Below are 13465 nucleotides of genomic sequence, written 5' to 3' on the forward strand. Positions count from 1 at the left end.
AGTTCGTGTTTTCCTTCGCGCCAATTTTTTCACCTAATAAGGGGACAAACCGCGTGATCACTAACCGGAAGTGAAGGCTGCACCGGGCGGTGCCACGTGTCAGCGAGCATTTGACATGGTTTAAACGGCATGATAATCATAATAAAAGAAGTTGTGGGGGTTGTGGTGATCGCCAAATGAGATACTTAAGAAAAATTTAACAATATATATATTGAAAAAATTAGAGTGTGCCTATTCGACCGCGTGAGTATTCACCGGAAGTAAAGGCCGCGGTAGTCAACGAGCGTTTTACGAGATTTAACAGAGCATGTTTGGGGTATCAAAGACGAATTTTTTTTTGGTTGGGCAAAGGGGACCCACCCCGATTGATTTTATTTAAAATTTGTTCGCCAAGCCAAGGGAAGATTTTGCGTACGAAATACAGGTACTTTTCAACATCTTTCACCGACCGGAAATAATGGCTGCCGCAGCCAGCGCCATGTGGCAGCTATCGTTTTTGCGTGACAAGGCTTGCATGGGCGTACAGAACGGGCTACTAGTAAAACATAAATTGATTTAGGGGGACACTCCACTAATGATTTAAGGGGAAAAAAAAGGGTACGACTGTGGCGGATGCACAGCGTGTTTTGCAAACATTAATATTTACATTTATGGTCTATATTTTGACAATCCTCTACCAATTAAAAAATAATAAAAACGCACATGTAGAAACAAAGGAGGATGGTCCCTGTCAATCAATGTGTTTAGCCAATAGAATTTTGCAATTGAGCACACCCACTAAAGACCAATGAACGATCAAACGATTTATTATTCCACAGCTAATTTGCGAACGATTTAGGAACGAGAAACGATAAAAATAGGTCCAGGTCTCTTCAAACGATCAACGAATTCTCGTTCTGTCGTTAATCGTTAACTGCATTTCAACCGAACGATTATCGTTTAGATTCGAACGATTTAGCGATAATCTGAACGATAATCGTCCCGTGGAATAGGGCCCTTACATGTGCCCTCAGTCTACTTCATCCTTAGTTGACAAACATCCCGCATGTTTACCCAGATCACCATGCCTCCTCAAGCCCAGTGGGCCTAGCATCTGCTTACATTAATAAAGTGTTATTATCTGTATTGTTCCCTTTAGCAAAAGTACAAACCATCTCCGTATAATTACGCAAGTATGAAAAGTAATTTTTACAAATCCCCAAAGCCAATAGTTTTATGAAACGCACAGGAGACAGATTCCGGTCACCATCATGCTTACTGACTTCCTAGATCTAAAGTGATGTCATTGGACATAAGATCTCTGTACAGATACAGCAGGTGTCCTGTGCTTTATGCTGCCAACTGGGGTGCACTCGTACAAGTGTATACATCATGTATGTAGCTTTCTTGTTCTAGAAGCAAAGTAAGCTTCACTGGTGGACTTACCCCTTGGTATCTAACCTCCGTACAGACTGGGTACTGGCATATGTGTGGTGTGTGTGCTCCACCGGTCACTTCCTAGATGGTACCTTGTGACGCCACTTCTATGGTGGTTGGTCGGAGTATAGCTCAGCTAGTGAATGTACTGTCGTGATGCCAGTGCCAGTTGGGCACACAGGTATGGAGGCACGCCTGCTTTTAGTTTGAGGTGGCGAGCAATGCGCTTTTCCCTGTAGTCGGGCTGTGAAAGGGTCCCTTGGGTACTTATCATGGTGGTCCGGAGTGTAGTTGTGACCCACCCGGTCTATTGGTACCACCACCCACAGAAAGGGGAGATGACCCAAGGATGGAGTAGTTACTGTGTAGGTGCCGGAACAATGATCACTGAGTCCTGTTAAAATAAATAAATAAAATCTTTACTGTGAAAACACTTTGTACAACAGTTGATCATAGACAGTATACGTGACAGAACACAATCTGTGCTAAGAGCCTTTGGAGTAGAAGAGCTGAGCTGACTTGGTTGCGTTCTGAGAAGTAGAGAGGAGTTTGTGCTGAGAGTTCAGAGTAGTGGAGAGGAGTTTGTGCCAAGAGTTCCAACCCAGGGTCAGGGCCGGGACAAGGAGTTTTGATGCCCTAGGCAGAGAAAACAAATAGCGCCCCCCCCCCCATCTGCCCCCACGTAGTGTATTGTCTCTACGCATCCCCTCATAGCGTAACCCCCACAGTATATAGCCCCCTAATACAGTATAGACTCCTGGCAGCCCCCACAGTGTATAGTCGTATAGTCTCCACACAACCCCACAGTGTATAGCCCCCACATACAGTATATCCTCCTGGCTGTCCCCACATAGTGTATTGCAGGGGTCCCCTGCTCATCTATCTCTGGTCCAGGGAGGAGCATTGGGGGTGGCTTAGGATTGTTGTAGTTCTACTACAGCCACACAGGATCATGCTGGGAGTTGTAGTTCTACCACAGCCACATAGGATCATGCTGGGAGCTGTAGTTCTACCACAGCCACACAGGAGCATGCTGAAAGTTGTAGTTCTACCACAGCCACACAGGATCATGCTGGGAGTTGCAGTTCTACCACAGCCACACAGGATCATTCTTGGAGCTGTAGTTCTCCCTCAGACACACAGGTGCATGCTGGGAGTTGTAGTTCTACCACAGTCACACATGAGCATGCTGGGAGCTGTAGTTCTACCTCTGCCACACAGGAGCATGCTGAAAGCTGTAGTATTACCACAGCCACACAAGAGCATGATGGGAGGGGAGCTGTAGTTTTACCACAGCCACACAGTCCATTCTGGGAGTTGCAGTTCTACCTCAGCAACAAAGAAGCATGCTGGGAGAAGTAGTGCTACCTCAGCCACACAGGAGCATGCTGGGAGCTGTAGTTCTACCTGAGCGATACAGGAGCATGCTGGAAGCTGTAGTTCTACCACAACCACACAGATGCATGCAGGGAGTTGTAGTTCTACCACAGCCACACAGGTGCATGCTGGGAGTTGTAGTTCTACCTCAGCCACACAGGACACTCTCAGTGGAGGATCAGACTCCTCATCTTTCTCTGTTGGGAGGGGGGCAGGGGTTGTGTCTGCACTTCTGATTGGCTCTGGACGTCGTGTGACATTGGTCAGAAGCGTTTCTTCAGCTCCAGAGCCAAGCAGAAGAGAGGAGGAGAGCAGGTCGTGCTGCTGCAGGGCTGGAGCCTTCAGCAGCTGTGGGGCAGAGCAGGGAAGGGATGCTGCCGCGGGTGAGGTTTACTTGAGGATACATTGCGCCCCCTGTAATTCAGCAGGAGATTGCGCACTAGGCCATCGCCTACTCGGCTTACTCTTTGTCGAGGCCCTGCCCAGGGTAGAAATGTGCTCTTCCAGAACTTTTGAAGAAGAGGAAGTAGAATACTGAAGAATACTTGAAAGTAGAAAGATACTTGTGCTCATGTTTCGACCTTTGTTGTCATGATACCACCTGTTGCCCTACAGTGTCAGTTGACCCGTCCTATTAGGGTGACACAAGCTACAGACCTTGTTACCTGAGTTGAGCAAGGTGGCCAAATTACCTGGTTAACCTTGCGCTGTGAGAGAGAGTACGTAGGCTTCTAGCAACTTTGCACTATTCGGATCAGTTCCTCTTGTTTCAGGATACTGTCCTGCTCTTTTAGAAGTGTTCACGGCATGGGTTGGGGTGTTCTTTGACTTTGTCCTCTCCCAAGTGGCTTAGCACTGCATACTAGAAATAGGTGTAGCTTTTGAAGAAAAAGTCTCTGTGTCTCCCATGTGCGTCTATCCACTACCACACACTAGACTAGACTACACCACACTGGAGGGGGGACCTGGCAAAGCCAGGGCCCAGCTAGACTACAGCAGGGACCATCTTGTCTTATGTTCTCTCTCCCCCAAGACTTGGGTAAGACTCACTAATGGTAAGGGTGCACTTCCTCTCCCCATGTGACAACTTTCTACAAGAGGTGTAATGTCCCTTGTCAGTGGTGGAGAAGAAAGTGTAAAGAGAAAGAAGGATAGAGATAGGTGAAAGGAAAGAACAGCATTCATTGGTGTACAGATTACAACAAACAATACCCCCTTGTTCACTTCAGCTGTGCAATACATAACTGCATATACAGATAACAGCGACATCTTGTGGTAAAACTTAGGTACTATTTCATTACCATGTTTACTTAAACTACAGACTTTTGCGAGGGGTGTGAAAACTAAAAGCACCCATGGTGGGACACCACATGTGTTTCTGTAAAGGAATGAAAGACACAGCTTTATAAAGATAATTTCATTGTTTGAATTCTAGACTTCATGATTAAATATTGTGCTGATCAATTATGATGGGTGTACTACAAAGGAGTACAGGCCCCCTTCACAATGACCCCGGCCGGATCAAACAACGTCCGATGTTCATACAATGTGTGAACATGGCTTATAGCTAGGCCATCAATTTCTATACTAGATATGATAATTATGGTAAGCATTCTTTCTTGTAGTTGGACACTAGTGCACTAACATCTGATAAAAGAATGTAGCTTTCATAAAATCTATGGGGGAGATTTATCACACTGGTGTAAAGTGAAACTGGCTCAGTTGCCCCTAGCAACCAATCAAATTCCACCTTATTTTCCGAAAGAATCGGCGTGGAAAGAAAAGTAGAATGTGATTGGTTGCTAGGGGCAACTGAGCCAGTTTCACTTTTCACTTTACACCAGTTTGATAACTCCCCCCTATATATCTACATAGAACCAACTGTTATGATTCCACAAAAAGAATTAGGCAATTCAATTGGCTCTGCTTCACAAATCTTAACCAATTGTCGTTAATTCATGTTTGTTTTCATGCATGACATGCAATTAATTATCTATTCCTATGGAGACCAAGATAATGTCAGTCTCTATGACAATCTTGTAAATACACACACTTAATAAAAGGCCTGTGTGATAGATGCTCAAAGCAGTCATGTTTTGGAAGGTTACATACAAAGAACAATCCGTGTTTAATTGGAGTCAGTGCTTAGTAATTTGCTGACTCCACCACACATGGGATGCTCAGTTTTAAGTACACCACTTCAATTGAGGACAGGTTTTGTTACTTGAATGTATCATAGCTACAAAGCCCAACTGTAATATTTGTTGTCTCCAAGTATCAGATATTGTTATGATATATTGTATAAAGAATTTTCTTGGTGAGCTGATAGAATGTACTGTTGAATATGTGAAGAATTTCCTTAGGCCCCATGCACACATCAGGAAAATATATCCACATTTCTTATCAGAAAATCTGGATAGATATCCTAAATCATAGGCTTCTATTAGGCATGGCCACCCTTCAGGATTTTTCCTGAAGAGTGTATGTGCTGTAAAACCGGACATTATGTAACATTTTTGTCCAAAATTCAGGCACAGATTCCCCTATCGAACCCTATGGCAGCATGTTGAATTCAGGACAGCTCTGGATGCATGTCTGAAATCTAGACGGTATTCCATATGTAAGATAAAGAATACGTAGAAATGACCAATCCTCAAAGGTACTTGCCCAAATGGATATATTGTTAGATTAAAAAAGCACAATGTAATTACAATCAATACAATAAAATACAATAAATACATATATATAATCAGTTACCATAGGGCCCTAATGGTATAATAAATGAAATAAAAACAAGGATTGGATATATAAATGGAGCTCAATGTGGCTCCAAAAATATGGTGTCTCGATAAAGGAAAGAAAAGAAAAAAGGGGTTCATATAGTGCACCTCTCACCAGACCACGTTGGCGTTAGCGATGATATCGTAATATTCTGCGACCTGTGGTACGCCAAAGATGTTGTCAGTGGTATGTCCAAACAGGTAACGGTACTTGAAAGAGATCGCTGAATGCTCACTATTTGCGACCTGTAGTCCGCCTGCGGTTTCCACTGTAGATCGCTGTCTTGGAACGCTGAATGTCCGCTATACGCGACCTGTAGTGCGCCCACGGTTTCCACTGTAGAGCACCGTCTTGGATCTCCGATCTCAGGTGGAATTGTCTGACTACTTGTGCCGATTCTAATGCCGGGAGCGCCGGCTGGAGAGTGGCGTCTTCCCCGCTCGCGGTGATGTAGTGGATCCTGATCGTAGCAGTCCAACGCGGGAACTCAACTGTCAATCAGCGTACCGTGGCAGTCTATGGTAAATGTCGTGACTTGTGGTTTGGCCAAATCTCAATGCTCAGGGTCAGAGATGGTGCACTATCGGTACCAAGTAGAGTAGCTATATGGTAACTGATTATATATATGTATTTATTGTATTTTATTGTATTGATTGTAATTACATTGTGCTTTTTTAATCTAACAATATATCCATTTGGGCAAGTACCTTTGAGGATTGGTCATTTCTACGTATTCTTTATCTTGCATTTTTTCGCCCATGGTACTGGGTTGACCTCTGACCTCAGGTGCAGTAAAGTATAGAGAGCTCCACCATCTTTATCGTTTCAGGTATTCCATATGTGCTGCCTGCCAGACTAAGCCAGGGACAGTACCCAGACAAGTAACACTGAGTACTGCGTCTGGCCGTTAAACTGTATACATTTCCATTCTGGATTGCATACAGTTACATTTGAGCTGTATTTGACAGGGTGAAAAGCAATTGGCTCCCCTCTCTGTCAATCACTATTGTGGCTGGAGGTAGCATTATACATTCCGTCACAAGAGGCCATTAGCCCGCTCCATTGTGGTGTACAAGGGACATCACTTGTGTGCTCCCGAAGAAGGAATGGAGGGGAAGAAGGCAGAGGAGAGCATTGCTGCAACCATGCAGCAAAAGTGTGGCTATTTTCTATATAAGCCTCCTGAAAGGTTTCCTGACCAGTATTTCCTGAATGGAAAAATGGCCACAGACGTGTGCATGGGGTCTTAAAGTATGTTTTAATAGAGTAAAAAAAAATGTCCGCTTTCAATACCTATTTCATGGCCGTTTTTTGTTTTGTTTTTTTTCATTTTACAGTGTGTGAACAAAGTCTAAACCACAACAAGAACATGCAGCATTCAGTTGTAAGAGCGAGACAAAAAACATCAGGACAAGCAGCAGACAGAAGATGTGGTCAAATAACTTGCTGGGTAGATGCCATGCAAAGAAGAGAAAAATTCACTTTTGTTTTTTTCTGAGACCCAGAGCAATAGGGGAGGGTCTCTTAACTCATTAAGGACCCATAACATACCCGTACATCATGGCCTCCCTAAGGGCTTACAGAAAGGGCCAACGACATGACGCCTCTCTGTCCAGTGCTGCTCCTGGCTGCTATCAGCTGCTATTAGCCGGCGCAGGACGATTGGCCACTCCAGCCAATTAACCATTTAAATGCCACTGTCAAAACTTATGACATCAAATTTTTATCTTGCTGATCCCCGCTTGCATGCTTCCTTGCATGGCCCCATATCGGACCATGAAAAAGGACCCTAAATTTGTATTATCCTCCAAATAAGAAGTAAAATGTCTTTATTATAGAAATGGTTATGGTCTTTGATCACATAGTTTTTCTAGACTTGAGATGTCCTTGATATCGGGCCATAGATGACCCATTTTCCAGCAGATTGTTCTACTGAGCCAAAAATGTAAATTGTGCAAGGGTAATTTTATAGTCCGGTTTCCCACTGATGATAACCAGGAGGAATGCCTGCAGTAAGTGCAGTTATTTATCACTGGCTTCAGATAATGTGTGATTAATTATCTGTTCCTGTTGAAGCCACAATGTTTCACGTCTCCATGGTGATCTCTTTATAAACAAGGACAACAAACAAAAAGGCTTGTTCATCATTTTGGAAAAGAATCACGAGGTCTGGCATCAACAAGAGTAGGACCTTTCTTGAGGAATCAAATGTTGGTGGAAAGCCAAATCTGTGAAGGTCAACTAGGTCTAAGATGAAAGTTTTATGAATTTAAAGAGCAAATCAGATTAAAAGCATGAAAACATCTGCTCCTTAAAGCGACTCTGTACCCACAATCTGACCCCCAAACCAACTGTACCTTCAGATAGCTGCTTTTAATCCAAGACCTGTCCTGGGGTCCCTTCGGCAGAGGATGCAGTTATTGTCATAAAGACAACTTTTAATCTGGCAGCGCTGTGTCTAACGGCCGGGGCTTACATTTGTATATGCATTAGGCTGGCACCACCTCTCTGTCCTTCCTCCTCACCCTCCTCATCATTAGGAATGCTCCAGGCTGATTGCTTCCTATTCCCCACCTGTGTGTATAATGAACATGGGCTGGATCGTTAATACACCTGTGCAAAGCTCAAACAGCGGTAAATGTTCCTGGATCATTCCTAATGATGAGGAGGGTGGGGAGGAAGGACAGAGAGGTAGTGGCAGCCTAATGCATATACAAATGTAAGCCCCGGCCGTTAGACACAGCGCTGACGGATTAAAAGTTGTTTTTATGACAATAACTGCATCCCCTGCCGAACGGACCCCCGGACAGATCTTGGATTAAAAGCAGCTATCTGAAGGTACAAGCGGATTTGGGGAGACAGATTGTGGGTACAGAGTCGCTTTAAAGAAAACAAAAAACGTCTAAACACATACATTATAGAGAGGTACATTGTGGATATAGGCTCAGTGGCAATTCAACATTAGCAGTCATTGTGTTCAGGTAACATCCATTAATGGTCTTCTTGTGTCACTGCTTGTGTCTCCTGCAGTGAAGCTAGATTTAGCTACAGCGACATGTCTGTTAACCGACGCATTTGGCTGTTCCCGGCGTCATATGCATATCCCCTACAGGATGCCGATTTAGATGCCATCTTGCTGTTCAATGTTATATATGGACCGGCTTAAGAGGACATAAACATTATATGAAAACCATGACTAAGGACCCAGAGGGGTCTTTTTTTTATCTATGCCTTTATCTAAATCTGAATTTCACAATGCTACCCTAATAAATTTTGGGGTGGTTTATATTTAATACATACCAAGACTCATCATCAACACAATTACTCTTGTCAGCATGACATACCATGCCCCTCCACTAAAGGGATTGATATTTGCTGTGAATGCATTAGGCCATTGAAAATATTTAATATCTATAATTTTTAGTAGTACTAAACAGTAGTTGCTGTTCCCTTTATAACCATTTATATCCACTTCTACCAGATATAACAAAGAACAACCAAGGGGAAATATGTAAAAAAATGTAAAGTGTAAAATGTTGCAATTCACACTTTGAAAATAAAAATAGCGACAAAGACGTCCAACAAGTAATTGCTTCTCAGCACCAAAGGAGCACAGAGTAAGAACATATGATTAGAAAATTAAATAAAACATGTTTCCCAGTCCGACCTCTTCATCCATGAGCCATTTATAGCCCTGGCCACCCACCGTTGCTTCAGACTTGACTTTCTTTATTCAATGCATGATAAAAAGTATGAAGCCCCGGGAAAGCTGTTTCACGCCATGCAGTACTTCTTCTGGACAAGGAGTCATACTACAGTACTTATCCTATTTAGCCACATTGAATCATAGTGCACTGGTGCACACTGTACTCTACCTTGCCTCTTTTTATTTTATTGCTATGCCTTTGGTCCCTGACATATAAGGATGTAACTATTTAGTTGACTATGTACATTTTTTCCTGAATAGTCAGATGGGTGGAAATTTTATTTAAAAATGGGTATGAATGATAAGCAAAGGGTAGTGTGAATATAAGGCTGAGTGATAATAAATGAGCCTAACAGTCATTTTACATTCAAGTTCCAACCCATCTGACTATTTAAGGGTCAACCTATGCAAAGGTCAACCAAATAGTAAAAGCTGGGAAACAGTGGGGCATAGCAACATCTTTGAAATCAGGGCACATATAACTACATGATATGAAAATCTATTTTTATTTATACTGACCATAGGTCCTCCTTATCTAAAACAGAGCCTGTACCCTCTTTAAATCAGTTGTTATCCTCATTCCTTATTCACTAGCTATCAGTACTGTTAGATAAAGAGGTTGGGCCAACCAGTGCTGTTAGTTCCATGCAATATGCTGATCGCATGTGGTTTTACCCACACACAATGCTTGCAACTAGAGATGAGCGAACCTTGAGCATGCTCGAGTCGATCCGAACCCGAACTTTCGGCATTTGATTAGCGGTGGCAGCGGAAGTTGGATAAAGCCCTAAGGCTATGTGGAAAACATGGATATAGTCATTGGCTGTATCCATGTTTTCCAGACAACCTTAGAGCTTTATCCAAGTTCAGCAGCCCCAGCTAATCAAATACCGAACGTTCGGGTTCGGATCGACTCGAACACGAACCCGGTTCGCTCATCTCTACTTGCAATATGCACACATTCCCCTCTTGTGTTGGAAGTTTTACTTTCAAGATGAACAGAAATAGGAAGTAAGGACAAGTGAGCACAATAGATAAGACCTTTTCAACTTCCCGGAAAACACCTTAAGGGTTCCTTCACACACACACCGTATTTGCAGCGAAATCCGCTCCGGATCCAGTGTCAGTGCATCCCTATGAGATACATACTCGCAGCGGGATTGACATCCCGCTGTGTGTATTTAAGTTAACACCCCTTCCCCTGGCTTGCTTCGGGGGTTCTCAGGTGGACATCTCGCTCAGCCAGTCAGTGGCTGCACCAGGGTGGCGCACTGATTGGCTGAGTTGGACCAGCAGAAGCCGGGAACCTGAGCCTGAGCGGGGAGGCTGAGTTGGACCAGCAGAAGCCGGGAACCTGAGCCTGAGCGGGGAGGAGGTGATGTATGCACCGGCCGGGGGGGTTAACTAATATGCACGCTGCGGGATGTCAATCCTGCTGCGAGTATGTCTTGTTATAGGGATGCACTGACACTGGATCTGCAGCGAATTTGGCTACGAATCCGCAGTGTGAAATCCGCTGCGGATCGGGTGTGCGTGAAGGCACCCTAAGGGGTATTCCCAACTAACACAGCTATACTTGGTAATTTTAGGCTAGATTTACACTAACCGTATCCACAGCGGATTTCACGCTGCAAGTTCGCAGCGAACTCTGCGAATACCTTCACAGTCATTTAATTGAGATCCCATACTTGCAGCAGGATTGTCAGCCAATCAGTTCGCTGCCCTGCTGCTGGGTCTGAATACCCATATCCAGATGGATCAAAAGTTTTGCTAAATGACAGTGACAGTACACTATATTTAGGAGAGAAGCTACTGATAGCGGTATGGTTGCAGAGTACAGTAAAAGAGAAAGACTTGATGGTTGCGAGGTCTGAAGTTTAGGCATTGAGAATACAATCACTAACTCAAAAAGAGCTAATGCTGCCAGGGTAAGCTAAACGAGCATATCCAAAACAAGATGTAGGTCAGCTATTGGATGTTATTTGGCAGTAAATTATTACTGTTATAACACATGAATATGGTTAATAAATTACTCACTAAATCAAACAATCCTCTGTAGAACATAAACTTCTGCGTTCAGCGATATTGGCGAGGGAAGAAGAGTTCTCTGGCCTGTGTGTAAACAGTGAGCTGCAGCTGTAATATCACATTTTTAGGAATATGTCGGGCAAGGATATGTTTTGAAGTATGCAAATTAGGCAGCGAGAGATTCATTTCATTCATGGTACAGAGAAATCCTTCACCTGTTAACAATTAAGACTGTGAATTCCAGCACTGAGTGTTTAATACAGCAACTGTTCCCAAGGAAACCACACTCTCCGCACCATGCCAAGGATCAGAACGGCATTATCTAACAGCTGATGAAGCTATGTGGCTTTAAAGGAGTAGCACCCGCTTAGCATTAATAGCAATGACATGGTTATCAGGTTATATATAGTACACGGCGATCAATGTACTCAGCCTTATTCAGTGCTGATAAGTCAGCCATTGGTAATCACACATGGTGACTTGCAGAGCAATGAAGCAGAATTGCAAAACTGCCATGGAAAAAAATAAGATTCTTAGTATACCATAAATAGCCACAAATAGTGTGTACCGTCCCACCAAGGTGACCGCAGAGGGATGAACCCTACACTATATGATGGCCCCTCCTGGGCTAATACTAAGCCTACATTTCCTGGGCATGCTGAATAAAGTTAATCTCTGCTTAAATGGGAACTATCGACGAATCTAACCTGCTGATATTTTCCTACTGCACAGGAGACACCGAAGAGAAAGGTATGTCTCTTACCTTCCTCCTCTGCGCTGTTCCGCTGCAGTTAGTCCTGTGAGACTGTTAGGAGCACTAGGGCACCCAGTAGGAGCACTGCTTACCCCCATAGCCAACCAGGGGCGGATCAGAGCTATGGGGGTGGGCAGTGCTCCTAACGGTCTCATCGGACCGTGGACTGTCCACCGAAATAGGCCTGAGGAGGAAGGTAGGAGACATATCTTTCTCTTCATAGTCTACTGTGCAATAGAGACATATCAGCAGCTTAGATTTGTCTAACCTGCTAATAGTTTCCCTTTAAATAACCCATGGGGTGGGATGGGTGGATTGCAAGATGGAAGCAGCCACTTCCCCCACATGTAACACAGACAAACAATGGCAGCTTGCACCTGCATAGTGTGAGTAGTGGTATCGGATGTGCTGGCCATTTTCTTGTTTGTGAAGCATGTATGTGAACTGGGACCGCTGGCACAGTAACTGTGGGCACTGCAGATGGAGAGTATGGCAAGTTTAGGTTTTTTTAGTCCACACTCAGCTGGTATATCATGTTGAGTATATCACACAATAATCATAAAATGCAGAAAACAATGGCACTATCTCCATTCCACACCACCTAAATATGTATTGTATGGTACATTGTATGGTACATAAAATGGAACTACTGAAAAATGAAACTAGTCACGCAAAAAAATCTCTCGTATGGCTTTGTTGACAGGAAAATAATAAAGTTATGGTTCTTGGAAGGTTGGGATGAATTAAACAGAAATGTCATTACCAAAAATTGCTGCATTAGGAAGGGAGTGAGTGAGTATTGCTCTGATTTTCTGGTAAATGTGGAAAAATAGTTTTCAATATGTTAATTCATAAGAGCAGTTATTGTATTCTCAAGACCAGTGTGTAGAGCACATAACTGGAAAATACATTTCTAGGAATACAGTTACACCATTAAAAGCACGGGTCTTTCCTAACCACATCTAAGTGGACACCATCAAAGATAATAGTCCATGGAAAAAATAAACATAATTAAAATTAGCTGCATCCCACACCACAAAAGCATTTATAGTAATGGAATGTCAAAAGAAACTTTCCAAGTCACATGTAACTTTTTTACAGTTGTGGACATGTAAAACTTGATGAGTATTTCACTTTCATCAAACAACAAATGGCTGCCAGATGGTGCTGTAAACTAATAACTCTGTACCCACCTGGCCTGCAGTGGCGGCGGTGCTCAGGGTCTCTGTTTACCTACCCTGATGACCCTGAAACCAATGGTGAACGGCTTGTCTTGGCAATCACACCTCTGCCCCTTGCTTTTAACCAGTCTTCCTCTTGCTTCCTCCTCTAAGGCTAGTGTTCCTCCTCCATGGTCTGGGGCTGCCCAACTGTACTGGCTGCAGCTTAAAAGGGTATAGCCA

Source organism: Dendropsophus ebraccatus, chromosome 4, assembly GCF_027789765.1.
Source record: "Dendropsophus ebraccatus isolate aDenEbr1 chromosome 4, aDenEbr1.pat, whole genome shotgun sequence".
Lineage (NCBI taxonomy): Eukaryota > Metazoa > Chordata > Amphibia > Anura > Hylidae > Dendropsophus > Dendropsophus ebraccatus.